The sequence below is a fragment of the Ciconia boyciana genome, chromosome 23, assembly GCF_034638445.1.
Source record: "Ciconia boyciana chromosome 23, ASM3463844v1, whole genome shotgun sequence".
NCBI lineage: Eukaryota > Metazoa > Chordata > Aves > Ciconiiformes > Ciconiidae > Ciconia > Ciconia boyciana.
The window spans coordinates 2,875,727-2,894,992 of NC_132956.1; the positions used below are offsets into that span (position 1 = coordinate 2,875,727).

The 19,266-nt window shown below is 49.1% G+C and overlaps 1 protein-coding gene across 3 annotated transcripts in view; it reads left to right on the forward strand.

Annotated features, from left to right (window-relative positions):
• Window positions 1-504: 504 nt before the first annotated feature.
• The window catches only part of SLC45A3 (solute carrier family 45 member 3), a 33,241-nt gene continuing 14,479 nt past the window's right edge, over window positions 505-19,266 (forward strand). For 2 of the 3 annotated variants that reach the window (XR_012039564.1, XM_072845050.1), the window contains exons 1-3: window positions 1,532-1,614; window positions 1,835-1,997; window positions 2,102-2,211. The gene's annotated coding sequence lies outside the window, so the exon portion shown is untranslated. Of the gene's footprint in view, window positions 566-1,531; window positions 1,615-1,834; window positions 1,998-2,101; window positions 2,212-19,266 lie in introns of those variants that run through there. The other variant, XM_072845051.1, reaches the window with a different exon arrangement.

A 19,266-nucleotide genomic window follows, 5' to 3' on the forward strand; every position in this document is an offset into this window, starting at 1 on the left:
AGTGAGTCAGAGCTAGGAATAGAAGATAGGAAGCTCAAGTTCATGCTGCTAGTCTAACCGCTGAGCCCTGCAATGCTGAGCTCCTCGAGCTTAGTGTAGGCACAGCATCTGGGAATCCACCTAGTGAGAGTCATACGCTCCAGTGCAAAAGAAAAAAAAAAAGCAGCACTAATAGTTATTTAATTGGTTGTGAACTTCCCTCACTAGCAAACAGGGGCAGTTTTCCCCACCCATTTGGACTCTGGCACTTTACCAACGTAGCTCTTCAGTGATTTTTTTTTGTTGGTGGTTTGTTTTTTTTTTCAGTGAGTTCCTAGCTGCATCTGGAGTGCCAAAAAACTTTTTGCAGGAAACAGCAGTGTCATTTCTCCTTGTCAGCCACCCCAGTGAGTGAGTTCTCATCAGTTCAAGTGACAACAAATGCAGGTGCTTCTCTGCTTTTTCCATGTAGGGTGAGTCCTTTCAGCAAACTTTGGGAGGGAACAGCTGCTCACAGTGAAAACAAGACTATCCTGCTGATCCAAGCTGAAATGTGACATGGAAATGGGATTTTTGACCTTGAGAGGTACGAAGTTGCTCAAAGGAGGGACCCTGTGAAGGTTAAAAATAACTACGTCTTTATAATGCTTCTGCAACTAGTAGAGCTGGATGAATACATTGCAAAACAGAGGGCCAAATCTTTAAATAGTACAAACTAGCACAAGTCTTTTGATGACCTATCAGCTGAAGAACTGGCCCAAGCATTTGCAAACATTAATTTAAGAACAGCTGTTTTTGTCAACTGCATTCTTGTCTCATTTTTCCTACCCTCTGCTCATGAGCGTTCACACAAAAAAAGATACTTGTTGATGCAGATGTTTAAGGAAGGCTGTTCGTTCTAAGGGTTCTCATCTCGAGGGCGGTATGTATGAATAAGAGCATTCATTTCGCCTCAACTCATGGTTCTGTTCCACTATAGTTAGACAAGTTAGCGATATAATGTCTGGATCTCCCTCTATAAGCATATATGTTCTGTCTCTCTCTCCCCCTTGCAAGCCATGTGATTTTAAGCAGTCATCTACCATGAATAATGTCCAGGGGCCAGGTCACAAGCTTCCCATAGCACGGAATCCATTTGCATACAATCCAAGCAATTACAAGTAATGAATAATTAGTAAAACAAAACAAACCAAGAAACGAGTCATACTGTGGGTAATTCTCGAGCAGAAAGAAGCGCGGGGGGGGAGCAGGGCTTTTTTAAAATGCAAGTTATGCGCGTTGGGCGACTCGTCCCCGCTGAACCACTAACCCACGAGGCTGATGGCAGCGGCTCCGGCGGGACTCGCTCCGCGCACGGTGAGCGCCCCGGCGGAGCGGGGCTCGGGGCAGCCCCTCTCCGAGGGCGAGCGGTGGCTCCGCCGGGGCTCGGCCGCGATGCCCCGCGGGCGAGGGGCTGCTTTCCCCGGCGGGGGGGGCGGCCCGGGGCGGCGAACCCCCCCCCGCCTCCGGCGGCCCCGCTCCGCCCGCGGCAGCGCATGCTCCCTGCCGGGCCCGAACCTGCCCATTTAAACGGCAGCGGAGGCGCGGGCGCCGCACCGGGGCCGGGCGCCGGGCTGAGCCCCGGCTGCCGCCGAGGTAGGGGCTGGGGCCGGGGGGCCGCGGCTCCGCGCCCCGCGGAGGGTCGCGCCGCGCCGAAGCGGGGAGCCCGAGCGGCAGCGGGCGGGGATGCGGCGGCCGAAGTTTGTAGTCCCGGGTAGCGGGAGCGGCTCCCCCTTTGACGTCCCGCGGGGAGCAAGGGGGAGCGGGGAGCTGCCGGGGTGGCTCGGAGGGGTCAGAGCAGCACTTGTACTTGCAGCCGAGAAGAGAGCTCTGCTCCGCCGGGTCCCGACCGGGGACGATTGCTCTGCTCGGACGAGGCAGTTGCAGACTCATCTTTGGTCCTGCTGATGCTCCTTGCTTTGCTGTGGGAAAACAAAAAAACCCTCGCGCATCAGGAAGCAGAGCAGGAGTGGCTGCAGGTAGGGCTGCTGAGCAGGGCTTGCTGCACCTTTTCAGGCCTCCCTGAGCCGTGTTAACGCATGGATGTGGCATGAGTTTTTTTCCGTACTTTTCATTGTTACAGAGACATCTGCCGTGACCGAGTTCGTTTTAAAGATTCTTGAACGGGAAAAGAGTTTGGGAAGCGTGATGTGACCGTGGACTTCCAGAAATCCTGAAGGCTTGTGGGGACAGGTCAGTGAATCCTTAGAATGAAAGGAAGCCAGCACTTGACAAAGGGAAGTTTTCATTGCACCTAATTGTAGGCTCTGCTTAGATTTGCTGCCAGGTTAACCTGTCTCTCCCCTTCAGCTATAGTGGGAGCTTGAGGAGGCTGTCTTCTTAAAAGTGGTCTAAATGTCATAATGTGGATATTTCATAGATGACTGGCTTTGGCGTGACTAGAGACTTTGGTGGTAAAATGCCTTAGCTGTTTATGGTAAACATAAACTAAAAGACTAATTTGTCTTCCCACAGATCACAGCTTTAGGAGGAAGGAAAAAAACACCAGAATAAACTAATACTTTTACACTGTTGATGGCCAGACTTGGCAAGACGCTTGATTTTCATGCTTATGTTTAAAAAAAAATTGGAAGGGAAACGTATCGGGAACAGCTTTCCTGGTCCTCATCTAGATCTGTCAGACTCATGAGCAGTACAGAGAAAGTGGCCAGGCTCAAACCATGTCCCATTCTACATGTGGGTTCAAGAGAGCAGCGTTTGTATGTGTAACATGAGAATAACTAGAAATTTATAGAAATAGAACATGAGTAAGAACTTCAAAAGTACCCAAATGACCTGGGCATTGAAGTCATGCAGACACTCCTGAAAAACGTGTACCAGCCTTTAAACGTTTTCTATTATTCACCCTACCTGCAATTTTCTTTCTTTTTTTTTTTTAAATGTGTGATGCTACCTGGACTTTCTTGCATCATCTGTAGCTACTACCCTTCCACTCGGCGGGGAGTGGCTGTGGTGGCGGAGCCAGGAATGCCAGATTCCCAGCCCTGTGCTTGGATTCCAGGCAGTGCCTTAAACTCTGGAACTTATTACCACAAAACATCATGGAAGCCAAGAGTGCTTGGCTTATGGGATTTGAAAAAAGGATTAGAAATTTGATATGGATAACAAGAATCTCCAGAATTAATAGCAAATTAAACGAGAGCTTTACAAGGGATATAATACCCTGCATTTCAGGGCATAAACCAATCTTAGGATTTAGTAGGAGACTACGTCTTGTAGGCAGATTTTTCTTGCACTGTCTGCTGGTGGGTATATTCCCCTATAGCTTGTTACATACGTAGCCTGTGCAGTGTCTGAAGATTAAAGTATCTGAACCTCAAGGTGTTTCCCAATGTCGAGCTGTTGCTAGAAGGCCCAAGCCACATGGCTTTGTGTAGAAGCTGCCTAGAGATAACGCTAACATTATCTGTGAATAAAGCAGTAGTCTTACAGGCTCTAAGACTATCGTCACTGTAATATAATAGAGTAGATGCTGCAATGTGCTCCGGACAAACTCCACCAGCAGCATCTTTTTGAAGGTGCACAGTCAATTTTTGTCGGCAGTGAGAAATGCTCTATCCATAGTGTGAGAAGCTGAAATCACTGGACTGATCACTGAGTTAGAAAATACAGCCTTTGGTCTGCTTTACCTTTGCCAGAGTCCCTAGAAAATATGGATGTCTAGCGTAAATGCTTGCTAACCTTTTCACCAAACTGTTTATTTCGCTGGAGCACTCAAGTGGCAGTGTTTGGGGGGGAGGGGGTGTGTGTGTGTTGTTTTTGTTTTTACCCCTGAGTTACACATCTCTCTGCTCTTTGACTAAAGTCTCTGCATGGAGTTTAGGGTGATGGCTGGACTCTTGTGGCTGATGGGATTGTGAGTGCGCACTCTTAAAAAAAAAAAAAACAAAACAGAACAAAACAAACCTTAGCTGCCCAGTTTTGTAATGAAGCTGCTAGTAGAAGCTTTGTTCAGAGTATGGACCGAAAAAGCTGCTCCTAAAAGCATCAAATCCATTGTACGATGAAGTGACAGGGCAGAAACTGCTCTTCAAACATAACTGCATGGGTCTCCTTGCGTGTCTTTTTGAAAGCCTCTTTGGAAATATTAGCCTGTCTGCAGAGTGCCTGCATCACTCTGAAAATCTTAACCCACAGCCTTTTGTGTTGGATCCACAAGAAGCTCTGAGGGTTTGCAAATTACTTCTGAGGAATGTACAAAAGCAAAGGAAGACAAACATTGATACTCTATAAAAGTAGTATTTATACGTGATATTTCTAATCCACTAGATTTTATTAGTCTCAATCTCCAGCTTCCATAGTTTTACACTGACAAAAAACAGCGTGAAAAGTCATGCCCATGGCAGTTTCCTGACTACTCTCCTTTCTAAGGAGTACTGCAGACGGTGATGTGGCAGAGAACTTCAGAATACCGCTTCATTTGTGTATTCATCCCTGGACCTGACTAGCGGTTGGTTTGATTCAAGCTGCCTATTAGTCTGTCAGGTCTGGTACCAGGCTAGACCAGTGCTCGGAGCTTGCTTACATGACAAGAAAAAACACATAACAGACATTACGAAGTAATTTGCTGATGGTCTCTCTCAATGACTGTATATTCTCAGGCAATTTAAGTGTATTTCATACACAGCAATGGATGTAGTACTAATGCACTCCTTTGACTTCAGTCTCTTCAGAGGCTTCTACCACTTTTGTCAAGTGGGATTGCAGAGCTTTTCAGACGAGCTATAAGCGGTGTGAATAACATCTGTTTGTGTTTATCCTCCACCTTTCTCTATGTTGGAGCAGTTCATCCAAGGAGTGTCTTGTTTTGGTAGTTGACTGTTTTGCATTTTCTTTAATGTGTGTGTTGCTATCTCCTTATCTTGGCTAAGACAACATCAAAGCAAAAGACTTGACCCATTGGATGAAAGTTGTGGAGGTTTGCGATGGATTCAAGACTATGAGGGAGCAGGAGCAAAAGGACCAGAGGGGTGGGAGGAGAGCAGCTGCAGGTAGTGGTTGGGGTAACCAGGCAATAATAATTGTAAAGCCTTGTACCTCAAGAGAAGTAAGTATGGATGGAGAGAAGTAAGATGGCACAGAGAGGGATACACAGAAACGAAGAAGAGTTATATCTGGCGTATCTCCGTTCATTTCTGCTGTTGCAAATAATTCCATCATATGATCATGCCCTGTGGCTTCTGCAGGAGGTGGGAGGCAGTCAGCATAAGACAGCTACTTTTAACTAAAACTAACCCTAGACAGCCAATCTGCGGATTCGTGTGATCCTTCAGCTGTGCGGTTAAACTCATGATCAAGGTTGCGCTATGAGTGGAGCAAGGGAGTCATGAGAAGCTATCAGACATCAAAGCTATCCATGTGAAAACAGGAACCCTAGGGCTCAGCTAAGAAAGGGGACAGAGACCCTCACAGAGCAATCCTTGCTTTTAAAAATCGGAGGGGAAACTTTAAAGCAGTCTCTCCAAGGTAGCCAAGCAATATAGACAACTGCCTGTGAGCATGGAGCTGCATAACGTAAAGGAAATCTTGCACTCACCACAAAACAAAAGAATAGGAAGATAGTAAACCAAAGGATTATTTTTGCAGTTCTGTGTCCTGATGCTTGTATTGTTCAGTCAAACCACATTTATCTCTATCTAAGACTAACAATATGTTGAATCCACATAGCCCTTGAAGCCTGTTCTATTTCTTGTGCTGCTGTTGCTCTTCACTGCTGTAAGAATCTGAGTCTGATCTTGTACTACAGAACTGCAGAAAGTTGGTGATGTGTCCACCAGCTAAGCTATCGAGTTGCTTGTTCAAAAAACATAACTAAGTAGAACTATAAAGTCACCATTTTATTATGATTGTTATTATTTGTATGCATGCTGTTCCTTGGAGGTCCTCAAATTTGTGCCCTTTCTCCTTGTTTTCATATCCTAAAATGTCAGTTCCTCTTGCAGTTCAAAAATATTTGTTTAACATTTTGTCAGCCTGCAAAAGAGGAGAAACAGACCCCCATGAATATTGTCTGGCAAAATAAGAAATGTAATGTAGGAATGTGGTCCGAATGGCTTCTTTGTCTCAGTGCTGGAGGGTGGCTGGAACACACACAGCAATAAGCAGGTGCTTGATTTGCAGCTCTGAACAGTTTTTCTTTCTCCATGTACATGCACTGAAAGAAACTGCAGCTAGTCCAGATCTCTAGGAGCTGGCCCTGTCTTACATCCAGGGGAACCTTGTTTGAGTAGCACATGAAGACAGCTCTGTCGATTTCAGAAAGAACCAGCTTCTGATGACTTGCAGATGAATGCTCATAATTGCCAGGTTTTGAATACTCAGAAGGTGTAAGGATGGCCTCTGGCAAAATAATGAGGTTTATTTGAAAAAAGACACTTAAAACAACAGCGGGCATTGGGTTTGGTTTGTGAGGTCTAAGGTTTTTCTCTTCAATCAAGGGAGCAGATTTTTTTTCCTTCATTTTGTTGGAAGCTGAAGTTCTCTATGGTGGTTTGTCTCCAGGAGCTAGGACTTCAAGAAAAATGCAAATATAATGAGTGCAGTGACTCAAATCCATGCAAGTTGTCAGCACTCAAAAAACATTAAAGTTCCTGCAGAGCAGGCTAGAGCCAACTTCAGGAATTATGTGTACATAGTTGCGGATAACATCTAAATCTTGCTTTAGATTTATGGGTTAAGACTTTTGGTGAAATGGTGTGTGCAATAAAATCCGTGGATCACACTTTCTTTACCAAACATTAGGAGTGATTCCTGCTGGGATCTGACCTGCTACATCAAAGAAACTGAGGTGGTGATCAAGCCTCAAATCTAACGCTATTCTGCTATCTCCTCCCAATTGTCTGCTTCTAATTTAGGAGCAATGGGCAGAACTGGCTCTTCAGTCAGATTTGAAGTGGATGTAAGTGTACGCACTCAGTTCTCTGTCCTCTCTGCACAGTGACCAAAAGCCTCTGCATTACTCTAGAACCTGCGCGTGAGTTCCCTGCTGGTGATTTTATGCTTTTTCCATCAGCAATGCTCTGTCTGGAAATGTTGGGCTGTACTCTGCCTCTGGAGAAGCATCTCCCACCGATCCAGGATGTTATGCTGGTCTCTCTCCCCTCTGCCCAGGGCTGTAGTGCCACTTCTGTTGCAGTCTTCTGTTTGGAGAGGGGGTACCCAAAGCATTTCGGTGGTCTACAAGGCCTGAGCTGACACTGCTGTGCTGAGTGTCCTCTGTTAGCGTTGTCCCTGCCCGTGTGGTGTACTGGTTATTGCTGCGCTGCCTTGGTCTGGATTCTGGAAAAAATCCTCTCTTTGCTTAGAGCTGTGCAAACAGAATAAAGGGTTGTTCTGATCACAGAGAGAGCTTCCTTGTAGGTCTGTGGTGAGCGGCAGTTCATAAATACAAAGAGATGGAGCACAAAGGAACAATGAGATGACAGTGGCTTTCCAAGGCAGCAGTCTGTGTGTACCAGGTACTGGCTCTTGGCGTGACAGGGGAGGGCTTTGTGCGGGCACTGTTGCTGTTGGACTCCAGAGGTGCGTTTGGGAATGTTTATGACAAACGACTCCTGTGTGCGAGGGGCGGTGGGAGCAGCTGGAGCAATGCTAGAACAAAAGGCTGCTGTGCTACAGCCAAGGCCGACTGAGCAATTAATGGGCCTGGAAGGGTGGCTTTTCATGAGAATTGACTAAAGCTAGGTTTAGGAGAGTGGCTAAATGTAGTCTGGAGAGGGGTCTGACCATGCATATAAAAAGGAGAGCGCAGGAATTACACAGGGGATAACTCGGGGTGGGGGGGGCAGGCGGAGGGGGCAGGAAGGAAGGATGCTTCCCAGCTATTAAATCTCTTAGCCCATGGATATTGTTTCAGGGGAAATTCTTGCAACCTCAGTGCTCGAGATCCATCCATCCAGACTGGACAAATCACTGGAGAATGTGTTATTGGGAGCAGTCCTGCAGCAGCCCCGGGGAGGATGATTCAACAGGGCCTCTTTCATCTTTGATTTCTGTGAACACAGTCTACATTTGTACTGCCCCCAGATACTCCCATTCATCACTGTCTGTGGCCAGTGTTGATAGCAGCATATAAGCCTTTTGGGCAAGAGCAGGGAATGCTAGCTATCCCCTCTGCTAACAGAAGACTCTGACTGAGGCTAGTTAGCACATGCTGATGCACAGCCGGAATGGCCTGGGACGATGCTGGTGATGAGCCCTTTCCCGGCTCTTACGGGGCAAAGCCAGCACTGTGCCTGCCCAAGGTGCCCTGGCTGTTTGCCCAAGGCAGCCCAAAGCATGTTGCAGGAATATCAGAGGTCTTTCTGCTTCATTTGTATTGTAGCTCACTGAACTTTACTCCAGTAAACATGGGCAAGAGAGAGCCCAGCATGGAGAGGAAATCCTGCCTCTACTCGGCATCTGAAATGCACAAACTTTCATTTATCCTCTGCCGTTACAGCAGACTTTTTCAGCAAGCGCTAAGTAACTTCAGCGCTTGGACCGCTTTCCTGCCTGTCCTCCATGATAGATGCAGTCTGTACTCTGTATCAGAGTGAGAAACTAACCATGTGCAACAAAAAGCCTGAGCACCCCTGCTCAGAGTGCTCTGCAAAATCCAGGGAGCTTTAAACTTGACCTCCATGCTTAATTACTAAAAGGCTAATAATTTAGGGCTGATACTCTTTCCAGGGCTCAAAATAGAAGTTAGGTTCCTGTTTGTAAGGAGAGACGGGGTGGGGAGTGAGGGGGGTGGTGAAATGCCTTGCTCCATTCACCTCCTATAGAAATGGCAGCTTTGAGCCTTGTCTTTTCAAAAGTGGAAAACTCCCCTTCCAGATACTCCGTGCTGCTGTGTGAACGGCTACAGCTTAATGTTAAATCCCTGCACGTTCGGAGTCCATAACACATTGAACTGTTAGTGAGAACGGGGAAAGGAAAAGGCTTCTTAAGTTTCCCATAAAGATCTTCCAGTGAAACTTATCTGTCTTAAAAAATAAAATCTGATTGCTTCTTATCTTTGTGATTATCCAGGCAATTTCAGGCAGAAGTAAAATCATCGAATCTCATGTTTTCAGACCCAGGCCTCATGACTGGTCTGTCATGATAAGGAAAAGCCTCTCCACTCCAGCAGTGATCTGAGAGCCCTTGTTAACACAGAGAAGTCAGTGTGCTGCAGGCAGAAGTCAGGGCTTGTGCACAGTTTTTGCTACCCTGGCCACATAAAACTGCTGTTCTTCTAAGATCAGGACTCTGATACGTGGTCTTTGACCTTAGTGCACCCTAGAGAAATCCTGTTATTCCCTGTACACGTGCTCTTCGCCTGTCCCTTTGGCAGAGGGTGCTGGCCCATGGCTGGTGTGACAGAAGGTGCCTTACTGACAGTCTGGCATATCAGCATAAACTCAACTCCACTGGCCGCTGAAGCCAAGAGGGTGGACTGGAAACACGGGCGGCTAGACAGCCAGCAAGCAGGGTGGAACTGGTCACTCTCCCAGAGGGACAGGCAGCGGGGACAGCGATATCTTACAGCAACTCCCAGTCCAAAGTATTTGGAGAGTTTTGCTTTGTTCCCTCCCCCTTTGAATTTGTCCACCATGGGTGGCTGCCTGTTCCACATCTGTTCTTGCACCAGCTCTGATATGAGCAGTTGCATGATCTCTTCTCAGAGCAGAGGGGTAAAACCCAGCCGTTCCCAGGAGAGCTGTGGGCTGCTGCCCAGCTCGCTTGCCTCTCAGGCACTCAGGGTCTGATGTGACTGATGGGGGTTCTGTACTCACAGCTGTCTTGGGGCTATTCCTCATGCTGCAAAGGCTCTTTGTCTCATTCAAAGCCATGACCTCATTTTAGAGACAGAAAACAGAGAGGGAGAAACCCACCAACCTGCCAGCGAAGGTCAAAGGGCTTGCTGAGAGATATGTTAGCATCAAACTTCTCCGGCAGGGACACAAATAACTGGAATTGCAGACCAGAAAATTACCATGAAAAAATGGACTAACTACCATGTGATTACAAAAGAGCCCATTAGTTCTGTGTGTGTCTAGGATTCAAAGTATATCCTTTGAGGAAGAGCACAAGGTCGTGCTCCCAAAACTTTAAGCAAAAGGGACTGTATAAGTCTGCGCCTGTTGCTCTCCGAGGACTGCCATGTGTGGAGTTTTAGTTGGTTGCTCTCCTCCCTCTTTCCTAGGCACAGACCTCGCCAAACATGACTTCTGGCAAAATGAGGGAAGGTTAGATTTCAGTGTTAGGTGGCAGCAGCTCCCGCTGTGGTTAAATTTGTCAGACCCCTCACTGCTACTTTATTATCAGCCCATTGGGGTACGGTTTGGGCTAATGAATACCCCTTCAGCCCTCCTGCTGGGGCTTGGCAGTTTGTTTCTGCAGAGCTCCTGGCCGCTGCTGGCCTGGGATCCATGGTTGATGGTCTGGATTTGCAATCTCACATGTCAGTGCCAGCCGTGGCCTCTGCTCTGGGCCCTGGTTTTTGCTAGTACATCAGAACTGTCTTCTCCACCCCAGGGCTGGTCCTGAGACTCAGCTGGCCCTGTGACTCTCACAGCTTTCTAAATAGAGCCAGAAATGATGAAGCTCTATCATGGGGTAGAAGTCCTAGAGCTGCCTTGGAGCCAGCAGGAGGCAGGAGGAGCCGAAGTATCGCGTTGGCTTGTGGAGGAGTCAGACGTCCCATTATGCAGCATTTGTGCTTTTGTTGGAAACAAGAAGTTCCAACTTCACTTCCCATTTTCCCAGCCCTGTGAACAGGCATTGCAAAGTGGACACAATAAAGAGCGAGGGTTTCTGCCTTCCCATCTCTTCCCTGTAACAGATGGGGAAATTATTCTTTTTCTACTCAGATCAAAACTAAGAAGTTGTGTGTCACTGTTTTCAGTACTAAGGTGGCCTGTGTAGCATGCAGTGGGACAGCCATGTGTTCTCTGTACACAGTAACAGCTTTCCACCAGAACTGGTTTGCTCTCTCTTTGCCAGTTCCAGTTTGTTGGTGAAGTGCTTTACTATCTGCTTTCCCTATTTCACTCCCAGTGATCATTTCTCCCTAAGAAGGATTACAATAATGCAAACCTATGAAATCCCATGTGCTTGCTTAGGCAGGGCTGGTGGACAGAGGACTTCATACCTCAGAATAGGGCAGTGATGACCAGCACAAAAGTTCATGTGCAATTTAGGTAGCTGCAGTGGAAGAAAGTACAGATTCAATGTCCAAGTGGACATTCACAGAGTTTTGGTGGGTGATCTTTCTTTGGCTTTGCTTTGCCTGTGGGGGCACCGGTGAAGATGCCGTGAGCCTTAGACAAACCTGTTGTCTGCGTTAGGTGTTCTGCAGGGGTTTTGAAGGACTGTCCGGCTGCAGGGCTCTGGCGACTGTCTAGGTAGCATGGGGTGACAGTGCTACAGCCTGTGGTCCGGGGCACTGCTGGACCTCAGCCCTGGTCCCTGGCAGGAGACGGTCGGGCGCTCCTCCATGGCTGGGTGCAGACTCTGCCTTTGCAAGCCTCGCCTCTGATGAGGACGTGTCCATGGGTCTGTCCGAGCACAGCAAACGCATCCCAGAGCCTCCCTCGGCAGGGGAGCGCGGGTGGGCGGGAGGTGCAGCCTGGCGTTATCGGGGCCGGCTCTGCTGCGGGGTCCCGGGAGTGGGGGGGTCTGAGCCACCTGTTGGAGTTTCACACATGGGGAGGCTGCTGCCCTTTTTAACAGTGTCCATCTCTTTTTCCTCGCCCCTCGCTTCCCGGTATTCCCTTTACAACCAGCCCATTGTACTGTGCGCTACAGCAGCTGGGTGGAGTGTTTCAGGCTCAAGTGTAATTTCAGTGCCTTTAAAAGCCTTTGGAGGGCTTTTTTTTTTTTTTTTTTTTCCCCCCTCTCTGAAGAGGACAGCAACGCCAACAAGGGATAATTTGATGGATTACTCTGCGGGGCTGAGGGGCTCTCCTTAATCCCCTTTGTGGGCCTGTTTGACTAGACGCGTAGCAGAAGCCCCCAGCCTCAGGCAGAGAAAAGGCGGCTCAGCAGGGTAGGTTTTACACACTGACATATAAATACGGGCCCTGGTCATGTGGTGCTGGATATAATCTGTGCCCGTTACCACGCTGCGGAGAAGGGGGGCACCTGGAGGGGGCTTATTTTTTTCCCTTTCCACTTCAATTTACATTTTTATTCTTCTGCTAAAAATAATAAAAAAAGAAGAGGGGGTGGGGGAGAGGCTGACTCAGACCAAATGCCAGGGTGATGGGCACAGTATTTAAACACCAAAAATGAGCTCAAGTGAAAAGCAGAACCAGATCGTCTTTCATTTCCCCTCCCGCTCCAAAACAGGGGCTCCTCTCATGAATAAAAGCAAGAGCTTGGGTCATGCAGTAGCAAAACAAAGCTGTAGCTCTGATGTAGAGCCAGCCAACCTTGTCTGGAGGTCTTGAGTTGTTTATAGCAGACCTGACGCCAACTCAGGAAAGGGTGACCAGAAGGAGTGAGGCTCTTGAGAGCAGAGGCTGAAAATGCCGCTGCTTTGGTCGCATTGCGTGTGTTTAGGAGTGTGTGAGGCTTTTGTGTGCTTAATGAAGTTTAGTGATTAGATGCCGGTCCTAAGCAGGTAAAACACTGCGAGAGCGTCCTACCACGTGGCAGGCACAAGCAGTCCCATTGTGGTTCCTTCAGCACAGTCTAAAGATCCCTCTGCAGCTGAGCTCAGCTACGGGATATTTATTGGGGCACTCAGTCCTTCATCGCATCGCTGCTGAACTTTGCCCTCCGGTGCAGTCATCTTTTGCAGTGTCCCTGATGGAAATGGGCCAGAGCTACAGACCAGCAAGGCAAGGTTTCAAGCCCTTCAGCCTTGGTCCCTGCTTGTCTGGAGAAAGCACAGCGCCCAGATCCTCTCTGCACCCTATCTTATCTTGGCCACGCTCCTCCTAGCGTGGACTGCAGCAGGATCTCCCTGGCAGCCTGAAGCCTGTTGCTGCCGCTGCGTTAACGTGGCAATGACGCCTGCCAACTGCAGGAGAGTTAAAGACACCGCTGGCATCGCGGTGTGTGCTGAGCTGATGTCTGTCCCTTTGAGAAGCGCGGCAAGCCCCGAAAGTGTCAGCGTGGCCTCCGCTGAGTCAGTGACCTCGTTAGTCAGACAGGCGGTTCCTGTTTGTAACGGCGAGGGGAGGAGGAGGATGGGCTGGAACTGGCCACTCATTGCTGCTGTATCTTTTCCGCTGGTCAAACAGGCCAGCACGGGAGGTAAGGCAGCCAAAGCCTGGGAGAAAGCCTCCTGCCAGGAGCAATTCCTTTGTCTGCTGGAGGAAGAAGCGGGTTGTGGGACAGGAGGCCAGTGGAGCCTGTGGGCTGCCCTGCTGCCTGTTTGATGTTTGTGTTGTGGGGTGAGGATAAAGAGTCCATAGAGCTATTGGCATGGCTCCTGAAAGGAGCGTGAGGTACCAGAGATGTGCAGGGTGAAGGGTAAGCGGGGCAGATCTTTCTCCACCCTGGAAAGCATCCTCTCTGTATGGTAGGCAGAGCGAGGACAGTGCTGTTAGCCTGCTGGGTTGGGAAAGCGTACTGTCCTAATGCCCATTCTTAACAAATATTTTGACCTTCTCATCCGTCTTATAGGGACCTTGCTGTCCATAGGCTTTCCCTGGTGGCTTTGCTTTATTCATTTGATGAATGTGGGACAAACAGTGACCTGTTTCACATGCCCTTGCTGCTTACTGTAAAACATGGAAGACACTCAACAGTCACTTGCCCTCACAGATGCACCTTTACCTGAAGGAACCACTGATAACAGAAGCAAACGCCTCCCAGTGCTTCTGCAGACATGAACCAGTCCCTCGGGCTGGCTCAGGAACAGCCCAACCCTGCTAACTGTCAGGAGTAACCAGCCTCCCAGGTTAGGAAGGCCGAAGGTAGAGGGAAGGTCACCGGGTGGTTTGTGCCCCACCTCTGCTCCCTGGCAGTTGCAGATGTATCCTCATAGCTCTGAAATGACTTGCACTCTGTGCTTGAGGCAGCAGGAACCTGGCAGGGCCTGAGATTGCATCTCAAACTCCATCTCGGTGAGCCCCAGCCATCCGCAGAGAAGGTGAGTGGCTTGGTGGTTATGGGAGACGAGAGCTTTGCTCAGCGTCTGAATGGGTACGGTCTGGTTTAGTGGCCCACGGAAAGTGGGAGATGCAGCTCCCTGAAAAGTAGCTGCTAGCTGCAGGTGCTTAAAACTTGGCCCCTTCTTCTCTCTTTGGCTTCTTACTTTCAATTCACAAAATGGAGATGGTAGTGAACTGCTTTCAGTCTCAGCGCGTGTGTCTCTAGGGCCAGGAATCAGTCTGTGCGCTCTGGCTTTTAGATAGCCCTGAAAGCAGGATGATCACATTGTAGGTGCTGCAAGGAAGCAGTTGCAGCGTAGCAGGAAAGAACCAGCCTCCAGTCCTGCCAAATTCAAATGTCTCCCTTTGAACCAAATTGCATGGAAGGTCTTCTGAGCTGTTGTGGGGACCTGCCCATTCCCGTAACTGGACGCATCTGTAGCATCTAGCATTTGTCCTGGATTAATATACCCCGGTGTCTGGGCTGCTGGACACTGCGCTGTGGGGTGAGGGAGGGAATTTCAAATGGGCTGGGGCGCCCGGGGCCTTCCTTGTTCTTGTCTGAGGGGATTTCCACCCGCTGCTGCTCTTTCCCTAAGCCGAGCTGCCGAGGCCGATATAATGGAGCCCCTGAGCTCAAAGGAAACGCAGAGTTAATTCAGAAAGACTAAATAAATCGCCCTTCTCCCATCCCTGCTTAATGACCACTCCCCTCTCCCCACACTGTGAATGGGGTCAAGGAGATTTGGGAGGGGAGGGGGAAGGGGAGAGGGTCAGGAGAGGTCAGGTGAGTTTTCCATTTCATCCCCCGCAAGCCTGCCAGAGCTATTCTCCATGGTGTATTTCACATTCAGCTGCAGTGAATGGACACTGATAGCTGTGAAAGGATCTGGCACTGTATGAACAGCCCTTCCCTAAGCACTCGCTCTTGTGCTCTCTCCCACCCTTTCTTCCAAAGGGCTTCCAGGGAGCGGGGAATTAATAACATTCATAAAGAGCCCCTTGGAAGGTTGGAAATGTAACGTTGTCGTTATGAATGGCAACCCAACGGCTAGCAATACCCTTCACCCTCCCCTCTCTCTGCTGCCTGTTGGGAATCGGTTTCTCCATCAAACCTGCCGTGCCGCGGGGAGGGAAGGTGCAGGTCCGTGTCACCTGGGAACTGCTGGACTGGAGCATCCCCCACCTGAGCTCCCTGCGTGGCACCATCTCCTGCCTCCAGCGCTGGCCAGTACCAGCTGCCTCGGATGCTTCTCCAGAAAGCTAAGGCTTTTCCTTTTCCTTTGCTAAGGCAAAGGCTTTTGTGGGGTAATTTTTTTCCCATATAAGACAGGGCTCAGGTTATTACAGAGCCCTGACAGGTCACAAATAGTTGGTGAATCTAATTCTCTGTTGTCAGATCATTACTGTGGCTGTTTGTTGAACTGCAGGGTAGGCGCACGACTGTCATGAATCAGAGAGGGTGCTACCACATTTAGTAACATCTCGTGTCCCTTCTGCACCCATGTGAGAGACTGGAACGATTATGAAGTGGCAGGATATGGATTCTTCTGAGGAATAAATGAGTTTTTCTCTGCCACGTAACTACACCCAAATTTTATTTTTAAAATGTCTATCCCTCAATCTTCATTCTGTCAAAGCACTGTTTAGGTGCAATTACTTGTAAGATCCTATGTTGGAAAGATTTGAGGAGATTGGGAGGAGGAGAGACGTCTTTCAGTCTTTTCTTGTGTGTGTCCATCAGTGCCCTGCCCGTAATCTGCTTTCTTCAGGTGTCTCGGGGTTTGTTTCTTCTAAAAGCGAAAGGTGTGGTTCAAAGTCAGTTAGCGAGGGCACACAAAGCAACGTCTGCGCTGGCTGAGAGAAAGGAAGTGGGAAGTGAACTTCTATTGGCGATGGTGTTGCTTCGTGTGAATGAGTCCATACATCTGACACCACCAGTAAATTCAGTCCTATTTCCGTGTGCATGTCTGTGCACTTGCTGGTGCTTTTCTCAAGTTCAGATCGTGGGTTTCCTCAAGGAGGGCCTTGCTGCGTCTCTGTACCACATCGAGCACAGGAAGACATTTGTCAAAACTTTTTCTGTAGCACATGAGCAGGGAACAAACTGAGTAGGGGAAATGCATGAATCCAATCTGCTGGCCCACTGCCTTTAGAGAAATGGACTCTCGGAAGCTGCTTTCCCTGGCTTCGTCCCTTCTCCTTGCTCCATGTTAGTGCTGCTAGGTGAGTTGTGCTCCACAGAGGCAGACTGCCTGGCTTCCTCCCTGTCCTTCTGGGTGCTTAAGCAGAAGAGGAGAGAGGGGGCAGGAGACACCAGGACTGCAGGAGCTGCAATCCCTTCTGCTTTGGTTGCCATTGCTGAGAAGGCTCCTCTGTCCAGGTGGGTGGCAGAGAGCCCTCTCCGGGTTGCCTTTGTCCGGCAGTGTGCTGCTTTGCTCCTGCCCCCAGGACCCGCCCTCCTACCTGGCTGCCAGGTGAACCAGCCTCTCAGAGTTGATCTGTTGTTTCTCTGCAGAGAAAGGAAAGGAAAAGTTTGGTTTGCAAGCTTAAACGTAAAACAGAAACCTGGGTTTAAAGATGCTTTACTTCTCCTTGGGGAGGGAGAGGAAGAGCCTTAATGCTTAGCAGCAGATGACGTCCCCGTGGCACGACAGCTCGGTGAGCAGCTGTGAAAAAGCCCCACATGTGGGTCCCTTCTGCTTCTGTGTGCAGGAAACCTTATGCAGAAGGGCTGGTACGCCCCTTTTTGGGGGGGATGGCTGTTATCCTTGTCAAGGTGCTTGGCATTATGCTCCTTAGGGAAGGCAAATGCTGTCCCTGTTGTAGAAGTTTGGGGAAACTGAGGCCAGAGGGCAAGAAGTGCCTGCTGTCATGCAGCTTTTTGGACCAGCCACCCCCCGCCTGACTGTGAAAGGTCTCCCCATCACAAGATGCCAGACCCCACTGGGCTGGACGGGCTGTTGCCAGCTCACCTGTGTATGTGTAACTGCTGCTGTTAGACCAGGATTTCCCAGCTAGGAGATGGTTTGCTTAAGTGACTCCTTCCATGTCAGGACAAAGTTACAGAGTACCAGGCTCAAACTAGTCCTGCATAGTCTGCCAGATAACTGGTCCTACAAGAGATTAGTGGTTTAAATGAAATGTTTGGCCTTGCTGCTGGGACTGTTCTTTAGAGCCAGACTGTTACCTGCAAAACAGCAGGGAACATCTCATTGTCTTTAAAAAGAAAATAATAATCCCATGTACTAAATCTCTCTCCGCTGGCTATTTGTGAAGTACCAGCAGATCAGCAAGAGAAGGTGACAAATGTTAACAGCAGGACAGGGCTTTGGGTAAAGTTCAGATGTGAGTCCAGGCCTGGAGTTTCCTTCTGAGCTGGTTTGGGCAGCAGTGGCGAAGCACTCTGCGAGCAGCGGGCTCGCAGGGCTGGTGCCTGCAGCCTGTCTTTGCTCAGCACCTCGCGCGAGGGGCTCGGGCGCAGGTGTGGTTGCGGTGCTAATAACACACCGGCGTGCTGTGTTATCAGGAGGCAGGGAGGGCCCTGAAACCAAACCCGCGTGTGTACCTGCAGCTCGGTTCCACCTCTGCTTGCCTGCAAACTACTTAGGTAGCTTTTCCTGAATGCTGTGTACCCGGGCTGGGCTGGCTGTGGGAAGCGCAGCTCGGCAGAGCTGCAGGGATCACCTGTCAGTGTTCTGCATGGAGGAGGTGAGTCCTGGCTTCTGGCTTGCTTTCATCCTGGCTCCTGTGATCCTCCCAAATCTTCCTTTTCCATCCCTCTGCTCACCCTTACAGATCAACAGTTCAGGTGATTTTCCTAGTCTGCACTAGCATTTCTTTCCAGCTAAGCCAATCTGTCTCTCTGTATTCTGTGAACAAAATTTAAAAAAAGTAATTGATGGGTACTGGGACAAAATGCAATTTAAACAGAAAAGGGTTCATGATCTGTTGCAACTGTGTCTACGACTTGATTGCTGTTGACAACTTCTCATCTCTGGCTGTGCATGAGTATTGCCTCTGGGTACACTGGGATTTATTTTTTCGTTAAAGCCCTCTGAGAGTGTGGAAGGGGGAAGAGACAGATCTTCTCTTACCTGCTGATAAGAAATTCAGCCTCTCTACCTCAACCTGAAATTCTCAGGCAGTCGGGGAGATGTAGAGATTCCTGCTTCTTCCCCAGTGCTAGAGATGTCACTGTGATAAAAAGGAAGAAAACAATTTTTTTTTTTCTCTGTACGCGCGTGCATGTGTGTGTGTGTGAGACATCTTTTACTTAACGTTTGGGGTTTACCTTGGGATAAGTCCCCCTCTGTAAGCCCTCCAGACCCTGGACTACAGCAGACAGTGGACGTTACATCTCCCTTCCAGGTCTAGCTCAGAGTGATGGTGGCTCAGCTAGTTTTGGCTTGCGAGTCTGCTTCCTCTAGCTAACTGCACCGAGGCTTGTGCTGCTGGAGCTGGAGGGCTGCAGCTTAAATTCCTATCCCAAGGCTGTCAGCCAGCTGGGCACCCATCATAAACGAACACGGCTGAGACATCCTGTGTCTAGCCCACATCTAAGAAAGGTGGTTGCTGCCCCCAGTCGCTTCCTTGCAGATAGAGTGCATCTGAAGTAATGCTGAGCTTATCTGGGGCCTCTGAGTATTCCTTTGAAGCCATGTCTAGTGATTAAAGGAAAACTGTTGCTGTTCCCCCTCTGCCGTTAGCTTGCTATTTGACCTTGGGCAAGTCATTTAAATGTTCACAGTTGTTAAAAGGAGATACCTTTTGTGACAGTCGAGGTCTAAGTGAGTGTGGAGGGGGAAGGTGAGGGATCCTGGAAGGAAAATAATCAGTACTTATTGTGTGTAATTGGCAGCCTGTCAACTCCTCAGCTCAGGAGTGGTGCCTCTCCTCTGCAGCAGCCAGAGGCAGAGAGCGATGCTTGCATCGTGGTAGAAACCTCATAACCACGCTTCCAGCTTCACCCAGTCATCTCCGTGTGGGTTGCTTGGTTGATGGCAAGAGGGGAAGAAGGAGAAAAGGGAGAATGCAGAAACTGTACCTGTCCCAACTGTACCTGTCTGCTAACACTTGTGCAGTGATGGAGCTCAAATAAATGTGCTCTGTGACGTTAGGTAACACTAATTTGCACTATGTTTGGTGATAACGTGGA